Raw genomic sequence first — 15,000 nt, 5'->3', positions numbered from 1 at the left:
CAGACAAGTGCATGGAGCCCACAACGAAGATTGTATAGTACCAAGAGTCCAAGCTGGAGGTGGTGGGGTGACCGTTTGGGCTGCTTTTCATGCAGGGGGCAAAACTGACCCAGTTGTTCTGAATGGAAACCTGAACCAGTTCAAGTACAGGGTCATTCTGGAAAAAACATTGCTTCCATTTGCTCGTGCAGCCTTTTGAGGAAACTTTGTCTTCCAAGATGACAATGCACGGCCTCATCGTGCTTGCATGATCCAACACTTTCTTGCTGACCGTGGTGTGGAGCATATGGAGTGGCCTGCCATGTCCCCGGATATGAATCCGATAGAGAACTTGTGGGCAGAATTAACGCGTCAAGTCGACAACTTGGACCAGCAGCCTACCTCTGTGCGTGAATTGCAGCAGACTATTGTAACTGCATGGCAAGCGATTCCTATCCAAACCTTGGCAAATCTCGTGAACAGCATGCCTCAACGTGTACGTGCTCTCCTGAATGCTCGTGGGGGTTACACGAAGTACTGAACTGTAATTTTACTGTCCGTAATCCCAGTCACAATTTAGCTTTTGTTTTTGTTGAAATACATTTGGCTAATGTGCAAAATAAAGAGATACTTCTGGAAAACGTACAGAAGTTTAACACAGTACTGTCCGTGAATTGAGTTCGATATCAGTTTACATCACTTTCAAGGATCAATTTATTTGCTTTGAAATGTCAAATGTGGTTTTTGTTTCTTTTAAAGGTCACATTAACAAAATCTAGAATAATTTCAACATAATTTCAATGAACTTTTGGTTCTAAGTCATCTTGAAAAGTAAGTTCACCCCCACAAAAAAAATATTCCATATTAAATGCCAAGTCATTGTGGCTGTGAGGTGTTTTTATTACGTGTTTTATGGCTGTGAGGTGTTTTCAATTTCGTGGTGGTGAGGTGTTTTCAATTTTGTGGCTGTGAGGTGTTTTTATTACGTGTTTTATGGCTGTGAGGTGTTTTCAATTTCGTATATTTCACATTTCGAGAGATTCAATCACATCCGGCATCCGGCACCACCAACCTGCCTGCGGTGAAAGGAGCAGAATTTTGATCTTAGTTCAGATACTGTCATAAGTGTATGTAAAACTCACACTCATAATCTACAGACTCTCCACACCTCAAATGGAGAATCAAAATTCTGCTCTGTCAGAGGGTTCTCTTGAGAGCTTGACAGGCAGAGCGTATGTACATGGCAGTGACGTCATTACTTGCGCTCATTGAAAGCTGGAGAACTGCACATATATTTGGATTGGTTTGCTCCCGGCTGCATCCAGGGGATTCCATATGAGTGGATACCAGAGGTAATGTGCCATGTGGCAGATGGCACTTATCGCTCCCATTAAGGTACAGCATAGCTGGATGGGATACCTTAATGGCGGTTCACCACTGATGGTATGAAATCGCATCGTGACTGATATATATATTGTTGCGAATATGGAATTTGGCCTCCATATCCGCTTGTAAATATTCCCCTATTTTCTCCAATACTCCCCAACTTTCCCCAATCCCCCATTCCCTAGTCCCATTGCATGTAAACAACAATCAGTAGAGCCGACCTTCCCCTTATTCCCCCATTAAATGTCGTGCCCAGGTCCACCGCACCACACGTAGACAACTTTCGGACATCTTGCTAGTTATTCTTAATCTATGTCAGTTAAGGACTCGTTTCCATTAATTATGACTCTTCGTTGCACCAGAATGTGATTATATGGCATCAGTAGTGAGTTTAGGACCTTTCCCATACCTCCTTCCATCTTCTTCCCCAACAATTACAACAACAACAGAGGAGATGGCGGCGGCGCGGGGGAGGATGCGTCCTCACACTGGCTCGATTAGCGCCATTGACCACGCGCTCCACGGGGTTACCACGGAGGGGCTGGCTGTCAGCTCCTCCTCAAGGGCGGAGCCTGGTAACCCCCCGCACCCAATCAGAAGGGCGGACCGATTCCATCTGGGGCGGCGCTAGCGAGCCGAGGGCGTGTCACTCCCCGCCGGATATACGCGGCCACGTAGCGGACGTGACGTGAGATTCGCCCCCAGCTGGAGAAAGAGGTACCTGCGAGCGCTGAGTCAGATGCGCCCCGCCTGAGAAAGAACGTTGCCTGCGATCGCTGAGAGAGAAAGACCCGCCTGAGAAAGAACGTCCCCCCCGAGCGCTGTGACCTCCCCGCATCTTTGGACCGGACTGTACCCTGCCTTGAGCCAAGAGTGCAGCTTGAGCCATCGCTACTTGCCTTTCCCTGCCATCAACCCCCGTGTGAGTCAGCCGTTGTCCCGTTTATCTGTCGTCTGTCCGGGGTCAATATAAGAGTGTGTCTAAGTGCCTGTCTTCCTGTGATATACCTCTTGCCCCTGTAATCTAACCTTTCCGTACGAATATACTTGAGAATCGAAACATTGGTGTCTGTCATTATAATCCAGCCGTGTGTCTTCTTTTTCCTTATTGAGCCAGCGTGGCGCGGCTTCGTCAATGTTCGAGTACAATCGGGTAATTTGTGCGGACACGACGGCCATTCCGCTCGGCCCATCTTAACATCAAAGTCGTGTCTGTAACAATATATATATATATATATATAGTGCACTCGCGTCTTCCTCCTCTCCACGATCGCACACGAGCCATGAATAGCCAAGCCAGGGACAAAAGACGAGAGCGACTGCGCAATCCGATCGCCAGAACCAAGGAGAGCCAAAAATGTGACTGCCAGAAAGAGCTAAAAATGTTGCGACCGCTCGATTCGCTGCCAGTACCAGAAAGAGCCAAAAATTGCGACCATTCGTCATGCGCGCCAGGACCAAGAGAGAGCGAGGCGGTGTGTGTGGGGGGGAGGAAGGGGATGCATCCTCCTTTGTCCCTTGCTGACGTCACTCCCCGACCAATCCTGACATCCCATTACATCATCCCATGGCTCCTTAACCAGTCATGAAGCTCGGGGCGTGGTTTCTCCATTAGGAGTCATCAAGGCATCAGGCCACCGTTCGGGAATGTTCGGCTGGGCGGGGTTTACTTGCCCGATGGAATGTTCGGGTACTCTCAGCGATCGTGGTTGTTGTTGTTGTAATGACGGCCCTTTTTGATGAAATGAAACATAGGGGAAATCACTGGAGGGCAATTGCACATTGGGGATTATCCTTAAGCCCTACCTAATTTGCATAGCTCCACACCTCAAATGGAGACACGTGTATAACTGTATATATATATATATATATATATATATATATATATATATATATATATATATATATATATATGTGAAGAAGCAGCTCTTCGTTTGCAAAAGAAGTCCACAATAGCCTGAAATGACGCAGCTTTATTAAAAACCAACTTATACAGATCCGGAAGAAGCCAGACATCTACAGCAAGAACCAGCTTCATGCCACGTCCAGCCTTCCTGGAAACGCATTGATTCTCATTCACTTATATAGGAATACGATTATCAGAAAATCTCCGAGAGAACAAAGCGACTGGCGAGAGTCCCTCACCGTCATCCTAGCCCCCACCGTCATCCGCTCTGTCATTCGGGGGAGTCAGCCCTTCCTTATCATTCGGACCAGATATAGTTTCAAAAGCTCCGAGGTGACGAAAAATGTAACTCACAGAGAGAAGAGTGCATGCTTGGCCAGATAAGACCATGCTTGGCCAGCCAGATAAGACCATAAAATATATGGGTTTGTTCACATGAGTAATTCAAAGCATGTTTATACAGAGTCAAGCGTCGCTGTGATTAATACAAAATTATATATGGTTTTAACGATAGGTTTATGTCTGCAATCTAATCATTCTACTAGCGTTACACAAAATCACGCGCATGTGAGCGTGATTTTACGACCGGCCTTATCTAGCCTCGAAAAAGCACACGTATACAATTGTCCAGCACGACCGAAGCGAGCCTTTCCTCATTTTAAACACAAACTGAAGCATGTTTATTGTAATTCAGGCGCCGCTATGATTATATGGAATATAATTAATGTTTTTTAAGTTTATATCTGCAATTCGAGCACTCCACTTGAAACTACACATTCCACGCGCGTATAAACGTCCGCCAGCCCGCGGCTCGAGGCGCCATCTGCGGACCGAATCAGAGAATCTATGACCGGGCTTTATCTTGCATCGAGAGGGCACATGGAGGACGAGCCATCCGTTCAGCACGAAATGCATCGAGTACTTTCCCATTTATCCCCAGCAAAGCGAAAAACCCCTTTATTTACTTATGTAAAACATTAAGCAACATTTTAGATCAAAACATATTATTCGACCGACGTTTAAAACAGAATTCTAAGCAATAAAGAATCTACGACTTGACATTCCTTCCTCTTGTCTCGTCGAGACAAAGTATCTTAAGAGACAACGTGCCACATCGGGCTTTATTGAAAAATAATTGTGTAATGCGGGTATTGAAAAAATAATTGTGTAATGCGGGTATCTCCCAAGGGCATATCGTGCGCCCAAAGCGCCTCGCCCGTGCATTTGGCGAGCGTGTCGTGTGGTGCGTGCTTTGAACCTGAGGGCTCAGAACATGAAAGTCCATTAACGTTTCGGATCCACAACGAAGGTGTCTGGTCCAGATGAGGTTCTGCTCCGCCAGAGGGCCCATCACCTCCCCTGCGGAACTTGCTCCCCCCACCCTTTGCAGACTCAGTCCTTGCAGATCTTCGAAGTTAATCAACGATCATGCCCATGAGGTCCCTCACGTGCTGCTGTTCTGGGGAATACATAATATTGTCAGTATCTTGTGTCTCAATTTCCTGATCAGGGTACAGAGCGTAAAAATCCGATTCACTTGAAGCATTTGAACTTAAAACATTTGGAGAAAAGAGAGGGACTTCCTTTATGTCAAAGTCTCCCTTGGGCGCCTGGTCGGCTTGCGGGTCTAAGATATCCACGTCGGGTCCCTCGACCGCCAGACCCAGTGTCGCAATCAGATCCATAGTTGGGTCGGAAGGGGGCGTGCAGCTGTCAGCTTGTAATACATAAGAGGCGTTAGCCAGTACACGCAAGGGGTTTATAGCACAAGTATCACAGTCATCACAGACACCGTTACTGGCAGCAGCCAGTTCCCACATGGGATCCACACAAGTATCACAGTCGTCACAAAATTCAATACAATTTTCTGGAGCGCTGGTCGCAACTGCCTTGTTGAAGGACCCGTTCAGGTCGACGGCCTCTGTGGTCAGAGCCATAGTCGTTGTCGGCGGCTTCTTCACTTTCCATCCTGTAAAATACTTTCTCATACAGAGGAGGACTAGAGATTTCATTAGTGCCCCCCAAATTACTACCCCGATTATCACAGCCAGTGCGGTCAATAACCACTTCACTATGGTGCCCGTCCATCCCTGGAACCAGTCAGTGAGCCAGCTAAATTTATAAGAGTTCTCGCGCGCGATCCGATCGATTGTCAGGGCGTGGCTAGTTTCCCTTAGTCTCACTATTGCGGCTGACACTCCTTCAGATGGATCGGGTATGTAAGTGCAACATTTTCCCTCTATAATTCCGCATACCCCCCCTTTCTCTGCCAAGAGCATGTCCAAAGCCACCCGATTCTGCATCACCATTGTACGCATGTGAATCACCGTATCCAATAGTATGTCATGAGCCGTGGCGGTGTCGTTTGCCACCTTTTCTAGGGCCAAAGCCAATTTGTCTATCCGGAAACTATCCATGACTGTGCCCGCTCCTGGGAAGAAGAAACCAAACGCCTTTTCCCATAGACTCCCGTGTAGTTTAGTGGTTCCATCTTCGTTCATGACTGACCTCTTATAACGCCTGTCCAAGGACTTTGGGTCTAGCTCATCCAGTATCTCAACGTCAGGAAGGACTGAACCCAGATAACATGTGCCCCCCCAATTATTTGGTAAATAGGGGTAAGCCTTGTCGCCGCATATAAACATTGTCCCATGGGGTGGGACCAGGTGGGTGGATAAGCACTGGAGTCCCTTTACCACCCCATTAATCCTACTAACCCCCCTAGAGAATGTTATAGCCGTTATGTTGTGGTTGTGTTTATCTTGCAGTACTATTTGTAATGTAATCCCCGAGCTCCCTTGTCCCAGCTTCCCGGGGAGAGTGTAGGCGCATTCTGATTCTCCCATACGCAAGTGGCCGGAACCCTGGAGGCAGACCCTCCCTTTCTGTGGTTTGACCCAGACGGGGGCAGGCCTCTCGGCCACATGGGCAATCATTGACGGGCGATAATTAAATTGTCGATTGCAACTCTTGCCGTTGTCAACCCCTTCTCTTTCCAGCGTGGTGACTAAACATGGGGAATCGATAGGTTGTGAGCAGAGGTCATTGAGGGACAGAGGTAGCACTATCATATGTATTCCTGTGGTGCCTGCTTGGGGAAAGTGCATGCACGACCAGCAGTGTGTCCTATTTTGAATTGTTGCCACCTCCCTGGCCACTTTCCAATATGTGTTTTCCCCCCTCTTTGGGGCCTTATCCTGGGGGTGTGGCGTGAGTATGTATTCGATGCATGGTGTGTGTTTAGTTTCGCCACTGGCCGCTCCTGGGGTCCAGACGCTGCACCGGACCTGCATGGTCATGTCTTTCCCTAGGCGTGTGCGTGTTTGTAGCTTAAAATCAGGGGTTCCCCATTGGTATCCTGGTTGGGCCAAGGTCTTAATGCTAGCTTGCCCGTCTTCCCGGAACTCTCGTTGCTTTTGTAGTACCATGCCAACGCGTCCAGGCCCTGCCGACAGTGCTAGCCAATTTATGTTCACCCAATTTGTGTGCAGGGCTTTCTGTTCGAAACATGGTAGTGATACTCTTTGTCCCCATGTTACGGTGAGGTGTCGGGTTTCGTTTTCGCATCTATTGGAATCGGAGTTTCCCCTAGCTGCTGTCGCTATCAATAGTATTGTACCTATGATTAGGCCCATCCTTACTGTGGTTGCTGTGGTGTAGTGTCTGGTGCTTGTATGGCCAACTTACAGTGCGTGGCGTGGATCCACGAGGTCTTGCCCTCGCAAAAGACTGCCGTTGGTGTAGTCAGCAACACCTGGACTGGTCCCTTCCACCTTGGTTCCAAGGCGTTCTTGCAGGTGAAGTGCTCCACGAACACCTGGTCTTTTTCCTCTGGTGGAACACCTGGTCCACAAGTCTCCTGGGAACGCCTGGTCTACAGGTCTCCAATTCATAGATTTAATTCATTCAATTCATAGTTTCATAGAACACCTTTTCTCCAATTTCCTAATCCACTTTTTTCAAGTGGATCCAATTTTATCCAATATTCAATTTTTTAATTCAATCCCATTTAATCCAGTCCGATTCAAATTAAATTCAATCCTTCTCTCAGCTAGAGTTTCAACTAGAATTAACACAAACAAACCACCATTAACCTCCATTAACACAAACAAACCACCATTAACCTCCGTTAACACAAACAAACCACCATTAACCTCCCCCTATTATTTATTTATTTTCACGAATAAACAAATAATAGAAATAACCTGGTCTACTTCCAATTTCAATTCTGGTCAGTTCTGGTGTCTGGTCACACACAATGTTTTCCTCACCCACTGTGATTCGCTCAAAATAGATTCTCACTGTTATGTCTGAAATTCGTCTCATGAAAACCCATTCAAGAGTCCGGTGTAACAGACAGCCAAACACATAGACACGCCGAAGACCCCAGGGTACCCATCAAACTAGCTTGTCCCCAGATCCACAACACAGCGAAACATGTAACTTTACTAAAACTAGAACGGGCACTCGGTAGAGCGCATACCTTCGCCGCAGCTACTTTTGTTGCCAAAATAAAAGACTACAAGATCTGTGTAGCAAAGCCACACCTACGTTGTCATGCGGGAAGATTTGTTTCAAATTAAACCATTCTATCCCGCCAAAAGTTTGATATTGTAATCACATCCATGACCTTTTCATGACCTTGACCTTTGACCCGATCGATTCCAAAATCTAATCAAATGGTTCCCGGATAATAACCTATCATCCCACCAAATTTCATGCGAATCGGTTGAATACTTTTTGAGTTATGCGAATAACATACACATACACACACACACACACAGACATACAAATAAATACACAGCGATCAAAACATAACCTTCCGCTTTTGCGAAGGTAATAATCACTTACTCATAACTAATACTCATAATAACTCATAATTACTTATGTAATTACTCATGCCAATACTTACTTAAAATAATGTAATATCCCAATCTTCACCCCCTATGCAAATCGAAGCACCCCGGACAATCCACAACCAATATCAACCACTGTAGCCGCCTTCCCGACTCCAGGCAGCCACACACAGCCACATACATCTCCATCCACGTCACACAAGACAACAGCCAACGAGTGTGTCCACCACACAGAAACCTTTGGCAATGCAACAACCGAACTCCCAGACAACCAACAACAAAACCCAATCCATCTCCATGGCTCATCAAGCAGTTCCAACTTAATCCAGCTTCACATACCGATTTCCCCAAAAACTCGTGAAACTTCACCCCCATTCTGGAAGAACCCTGGACTAAACCCTGACACCCTAAATAACTTCAGACCCATCTCCAACCTACCCTTTCTGTCAAAAGTTTTGGAACGTGCTGTGGCCACTCAACTCAAACACCACCACTCTGGCTCCGGAATCCCAAAAGCACTCTTCTCTACAATAGACAAACTAAATAAACAAACTTTACAACGTGAACAAACTCCTCAGCGCCCTGGATACCACCACCTTGCTCCACACACCTGTTGGTGCACACCTGTGCACTCACACCTGGTGCCACCTGCACCCTCCTTCCTTCCTGGACCATTCGGTCGATCCACCACCAGTCCTTCACAGTAGAAACTGCATTTCCTTTCTTGCATTCAAAGCAAAATTGACAGCATCTACAACAGCTTAATCACCACAATTCGCTCCATCCTGACAAACTGCATCACTGAAATAAAATCCTGGCTTCAGATCAGCAACCTCGAACTTAACTACGCTAAATCTGAATTAATCTTCATTACCCAAAACCGCTCACCAAATTCACCCATAACTTTTCCCCCAACATCGATGGTTTCCCAGTATCCACATCCCTCGCAACCGGAATCTTGGCACCATCTTTGACCAAACCCTCTCCTTTGACAAAATACACTAAACAGATCATAAAGACAGCCTTCTTTCACCTTAAAAACATCGCCCGTGCATCCATCCCTCTCCTCCATGGCTGCAGAAATCCTCATCCATGCTTTCATCACCTCCTTCCATCTCCACCGCCTCTTACACTTAAACAGATCACAATTACTCACTCATACACTGTTGCATCATCGAAGCTAACTACTCCCTTTTGAGACCTGCGCTTCCCAGTCGCCTCTTATACTATTGCGCTACCCAGTCATTATAATCCACCGGCTCCCCATTCCCCAGAGAGTCTAGTACAAAATCCTCCCTTTTGACCTACAAAGCCCTCCATAGCTTGGCCCCATCCTACCTGACTGACCTCCTCTCCAGACACACTGTAACTCACAGACAGACAGACAGATAACAGAGGCGTATCACAAGCCCCAGCAAAGGACATCACCTCTCCAGACAGGCACAATATAATCCACAGTATCGAAATGCCAGCTTCTACCTGAAGCCTCGCAAAGCCAAAATCCATGCATGCGTGCTCCATCATGCAACCCGATCTGTACTCGGTGCGCCCCCATAATCAGCGAGTTATAATAACCACAATATCTCTGGCACCCAACTCGTGATACCACAATTTAATCCACGTTACTTGCATCTCTTCATCCTCCCAAATGTCCTCCATTTAACGTGACTCAAATCCATCTCAAATCCCCACAGCTCGATCGAACACGTCACTGTACTCGGCCCGGTTAAATTAAACTCAAGCGTACTGTACCTGACGCTTCCGGTCGGCACCGGAAGTCTGTTTATTTCTTGAGACCCCTGAATCGGGACATCAACGACAATTACAACGACAAACAGAACTCGATATTCTCTGTTCACTATTTACGTACGTGATTTCAGTTTTAACCCACAATATAATGTCCCGATATTCTCCAGATTTAAGTCCTATATATCCTGCCGTTAAATCAACACCCTGTAGACTGACTCCGCCTGTCGTTCTTCCAAGGTTAGTGAATTGCCTCTGACCTCTTACCCTTACATATCTCGAACAAAGGTCAAATAAACTTCGAAAGGTCAAACTTCAAATTGGGGTAACCAGCGCTTTATTATCCCACAAGTAATGCAAGTCCGGCGACATTCCCTGCAAGAACTCCGCATCCGGACAGACAAATGACCATTATTGAGGCTCTACATCGCAAAATGCTAGCTTCTACGAATCCAACAACCGTATAACTCCACAGACAGACAAACACAACCACATCCTCCTCGCGCCCACACCTTGGCACAAGCCACACCACATACCGACAGTTGAAACCTCGACCGTCCTCCTTCCTCGGATCAGCGTTCTGTTGAAAACGTGACATTTCTGCTCAAATTATTGAATTTCCAAATACTCTCCCTGCAGCGCCCGTGAGGCGTGAGGCAGCTTGTCCCACATTATCTGCCTCCAGACCCATATGCGTTTTAATAACTTAACCTTACCAACATCGCTTGCCAGCAAACCCTTTATCCGGCGCATCGATCAACACAAATGCATCGATGCATCTTCCAGCCGCCACTCCGCACTGTACCTCACTTACTGTATGAACAAGACTTCCTGTTTGAACTTGGCACCGGAAATTAATTACTCTGGCTTGGAATCGTTTATTTTAGCGTTTAGAAAATCATTTTAGAAATCGTTTATTCCCCTTATATAAATCCATCTTAAATAACGTATTCGTCCTGTGACATTGCATGGCATGTATGTCGCAGCCGGCCACTATTCCGACATGGCTCGTCTGACATGAACGTCCGACATCCAGCGTCCGACATTCAGCAAAGTCGCAATGACCCACAGCCCCTGCATTTGGGCACACATCCTCCCTGAGAGTGGGCGAGTTATCACCGGCACTCTGAGCAAATCTCATGCTCTGAACCCAATTCAACAAACTCAACAACAACTGCTCTTATTTCCCATCCTGACAACAACAATTACAACGACAACTGCCCAAAACCGAGAGCCCCCCATTCAGCGCACACGTGACTCGCGGTTCGCTCGGCTCCTGCCCGAACGCACAATAACTCTACCCAAACTTCCACGGAGCCGCACGGCGGAAACACAGGTTTGTACCACACTTTAATTAAACGAACATCGCCAGGATTCTCGGATAGACGTTAATTTCACAACACACATGACAAAAATCCGATTTAAATTCAGAGATCGCCGATCGACCTGGCACAACCATCTCAACGCGACGACGCCACGCCGCCCCCCGTCCTGGCGCGCACCCTCGTGCCTCCACACGAATCCCAACACTCCCGCCTCGCGGTTTCCTGCGAGGCTCGTAGCCGTGGCAACCAAAACTGCGCGCCGCTCTCGAATGAGGGCCGTCATAACAGTGAGCTATCAGAACATTGAGCTGTCAGAACTCATCCCTAGCTCGTAAACATCGCAAAAAAACAGGATCTCTGACGCTTTACCTCTCTGACCCCAAATGCACTACATGACATCAATTCTAAAGGTGAGCTGCCTCAGTGATATATCCCACACATACAATCCACAATATCTGCCATTGAATGAACTCTTCGATTCCAGTCAAACACACACTTCGACCCAAACTCTGAACCTCCAGTTCCACAAACTCCAAATCTCCGTCCGACTGCCGCTCGAAAGACAAAGCAGCCCATCCTGCAACCATCTCCAAGAAACCGCTTCATATCAACAGTAGGTCGACAAGGGCACTCCGAGTGCTTTCCTGACCCGATTTATATCAATTCGCTTCCCAAACAACTCCCAAACAGATGAAAATCCGGACTCAGTTCAGGACCTCGCCTGTTCCCTCGGATAGTCGCTAGGGAATATCAAGTAGACCACTTACAAAGCTTCACACCGAAACCCTCTGCTTTGCATATGTCATACAGACAAATACATTGGCCAGATACACACGTCAATTAACATCCCAATATACATTCATTCCTCATTCATATACCAGTGAGCCTCCCAGACTTCGCGCGAAAATCAGATCGACTCAAATCATGCCTTTCTCCAGCCACTCTCATGTACAATCTTTGCTCATTCATGTTACGTCTCTCATTCAAGGAAAAGGATTTTTTTGGAACGGGTTGGACGGGGTGGGTTGAGGTGAAAAAGGGAAGGCAGGGCGGGGTGTTGGGGTGTTGCCTAGAGCCCCGGGACTGAGCTCAGGTCTTGGGGGGGTGGGGGGTTGTTGCCTAGAGCCCCGGGACTGAGCTCAGGTCTTGGGGGGGTTGGGGGTCTTAGTCTGGCATCTGGTCCAGCAGCATCAATCGCTGATTTACTTGCTTAACTGCTTACTTACTTGTCAAGCGCAAACGACCCCTCCTCTGGCCAGGGATTATTTAAATCTTTAGTTAACACAGCCCAGTCCTTTAATGGTCTTACCGCGGCAAAATGATGCCTCTTAAACATGAAAGATGCCGGGGTTCCCTTAAGGGGTTCCCCTTCTTTCATTAGCTTGCTTCCCATCTTATTGCTCTGGGCTGATCCTTCCTGGAAAGTTCTCGGCCTGGCTCAACCTTTACGGCTGTCCGACCTCACTTTTCCCCTTTCCCTTGTTTAACTATAACGTTACCCTTATCGAACGTTATCTTTACCGATATCCTGCGCAAATCCTTTTACTGGCCATGTTCTTATGGCCCTCTTAAGTTAGCCACAGCCCTTCGTTCCCTGGCATGCAATGGCATACCCCATCTTGTCTCTGGGCTGTTCCTTCCTGGAAAAATCTTGGCCACCTGGCTTCAACCTATATGGCTGTCCGACCTCATTTTCCCCTCCTGGTGCTAACTGTAACTTTAAGCTTACTGTTAAGTCCTTACTGGTATCCTTAATTGTTTATCCTGGCTTTAACAAAGCCACGTCATTCTGAGGCCTAAAATGAGCCTTTACTTACAATTTCTGTTCGAGTGCAGGCAGCGCGGATGACAGGGAAGCGGACTGAAATCCGTTCGAGGAAGCAAGGTACAAATTTGGAAAGATAGCCCTCTGGTATAAAACAATTGCTCACCTTAATCAAATTAGAGTGCCAGCGTCCCGGCCTCGGGCAGCCTTCCTCCTGTCGCCCGGGTTCCGCTTCCCGTCCTCCGCGTCTGTTGCGACCCCACTCCTGGTACCATTTGTGAAGAAGCAGCTCTTCGTTTGCAAAAGAAGTCCACAATAGCCTGAAATGACGCAGCTTTATTAAAAACCAACTTATACAGATCCGGAAGAAGCCAGACATCTACAGCAAGAACCAGCTTCATGCCACGTCCAGCCTTCCTGGAAACGCATTGATTCTCATTCACTTATATAGGAATACGATTATCAGAAAATCTCCGAGAGAACAAAGCGACTGGCGAGAGTCCCTCACCGTCATCCTAGCCCCCACCGTCATCCGCTCTGTCATTCGGGGGAGTCAGCCCTTCCTTATCATTCGGACCAGATATAGTTTCAAAAGCTCCGAGGTGACGAAAAATGTAACTCACAGAGAGAAGAGTGCATGCTTGGCCAGATAAGACCATAAAATATATGGGTTTGTTCACATGAGTAATTCAAAGCATGTTTATACAGAGTCAAGCGTCGCTGTGATTAATACAAAATTATATATGGTTTTAACGATAGGTTTATGTCTGCAATCTAATCATTCTACTAGCGTTACACAAAATCACGCGCATGTGAGCGTGATTTTACGACCGGCCTTATCTAGCCTCGAAAAAGCACACGTATACAATTGTCCAGCACGACCGAAGCGAGCCTTTCCTCATTTTAAACACAAACTGAAGCATGTTTATTGTAATTCAGGCGCCGCTATGATTATATGGAATATAATTAATGTTTTTTAAGTTTATATCTGCAATTCGAGCACTCCACTTGAAACTACACATTCCACGCGCGTATAAACGTCCGCCAGCCCGCGGCTCGAGGCGCCATCTGCGGACCGAATCAGAGAATCTATGACCGGGCTTTATCTTGCATCGAGAGGGCACATGGAGGACGAGCCATCCGTTCAGCACGAAATGCATCGAGTACTTTCCCATTTATCCCCAGCAAAGCGAAAAACCCCTTTATTTACTTATGTAAAACATTAAGCAACATTTTAGATCAAAACATATTATTCGACCGACGTTTAAAACAGAATTCTAAGCAATAAAGAATCTACGACTTGACATATATATATATATATATATATATATACACGATCTTATGCTCTACAGATTTCTTATTTATTACATGGAGCTTCTCCTTCCCATCACACGGTCCATGCTAAACTATGCAATTCTGACTTCACTAAGGTATTTCCTCTCTACCCCCACAAACGTAACAATACGATCTTTTAAATAGCACCTTGTCCATGGCGGCCCACACCTGCATTTCGCGCTTCGTGCGCGGTATGCTCAATAAAAGCCGTGTTTGTGTGAATGGATGGACCGTTTCAAAGAGGAAACATGATTATAAAGTACAATGTTTGTATGAACGGGTGGGTGTTCATAAACCGGAGACTGCCTGTATTTGGTCTTCCATTTGATTTGAGTTATTTCCCATTATTGATTTTGATTCTTGTGGAGTCCTTTCCTATTTGCTTTTTTTTTTAAAGTTCTAATGTGCAGAAATGTACACATGATAAAAGAGACAAACCACAACCCACAGAAAAGGTCCAAAGACTTCGTACTAAGTGCTTCATAGTAGGCATTGCACACTTTTTTTTGCAGTGGTGTGTGCCATGGTTCATGTAGAGCTCCTAGGTGAAAGCTGTTTATTATTCTTGTTGATCCTCTTGAAATCACACCAACAGTTGCACTGCGATTCCTGTTGCACAAAAGGATGCTTGTTCATTTTTTTCCAATATTGTGATTACGAAGCCTGGTTTTGTCTATTTTTTTTTTTACCTTTTCCAAATGG

At 46.5% G+C, this 15,000-nt stretch overlaps 1 protein-coding gene across 7 annotated transcripts in view; it reads left to right on the top strand.

The window, feature by feature from the left end:
* The window catches only part of LOC137433997 (hyccin), a 76,282-nt gene that overhangs the window by 24,028 nt on the left and 37,254 nt on the right, over positions 1–15,000 (top strand). The window lies entirely within an intron of this gene.

This window comes from Myxine glutinosa, chromosome 10 (assembly GCF_964187855.1).
Source record: "Myxine glutinosa chromosome 10, kmMyxGlut1.1, whole genome shotgun sequence".
Taxonomy (NCBI): domain Eukaryota; kingdom Metazoa; phylum Chordata; class Myxini; order Myxiniformes; family Myxinidae; genus Myxine; species Myxine glutinosa.
The sequence above is the reverse complement of the archived record's forward strand: the minus strand, read 5'-3'. Positions and strand labels throughout refer to the sequence as shown.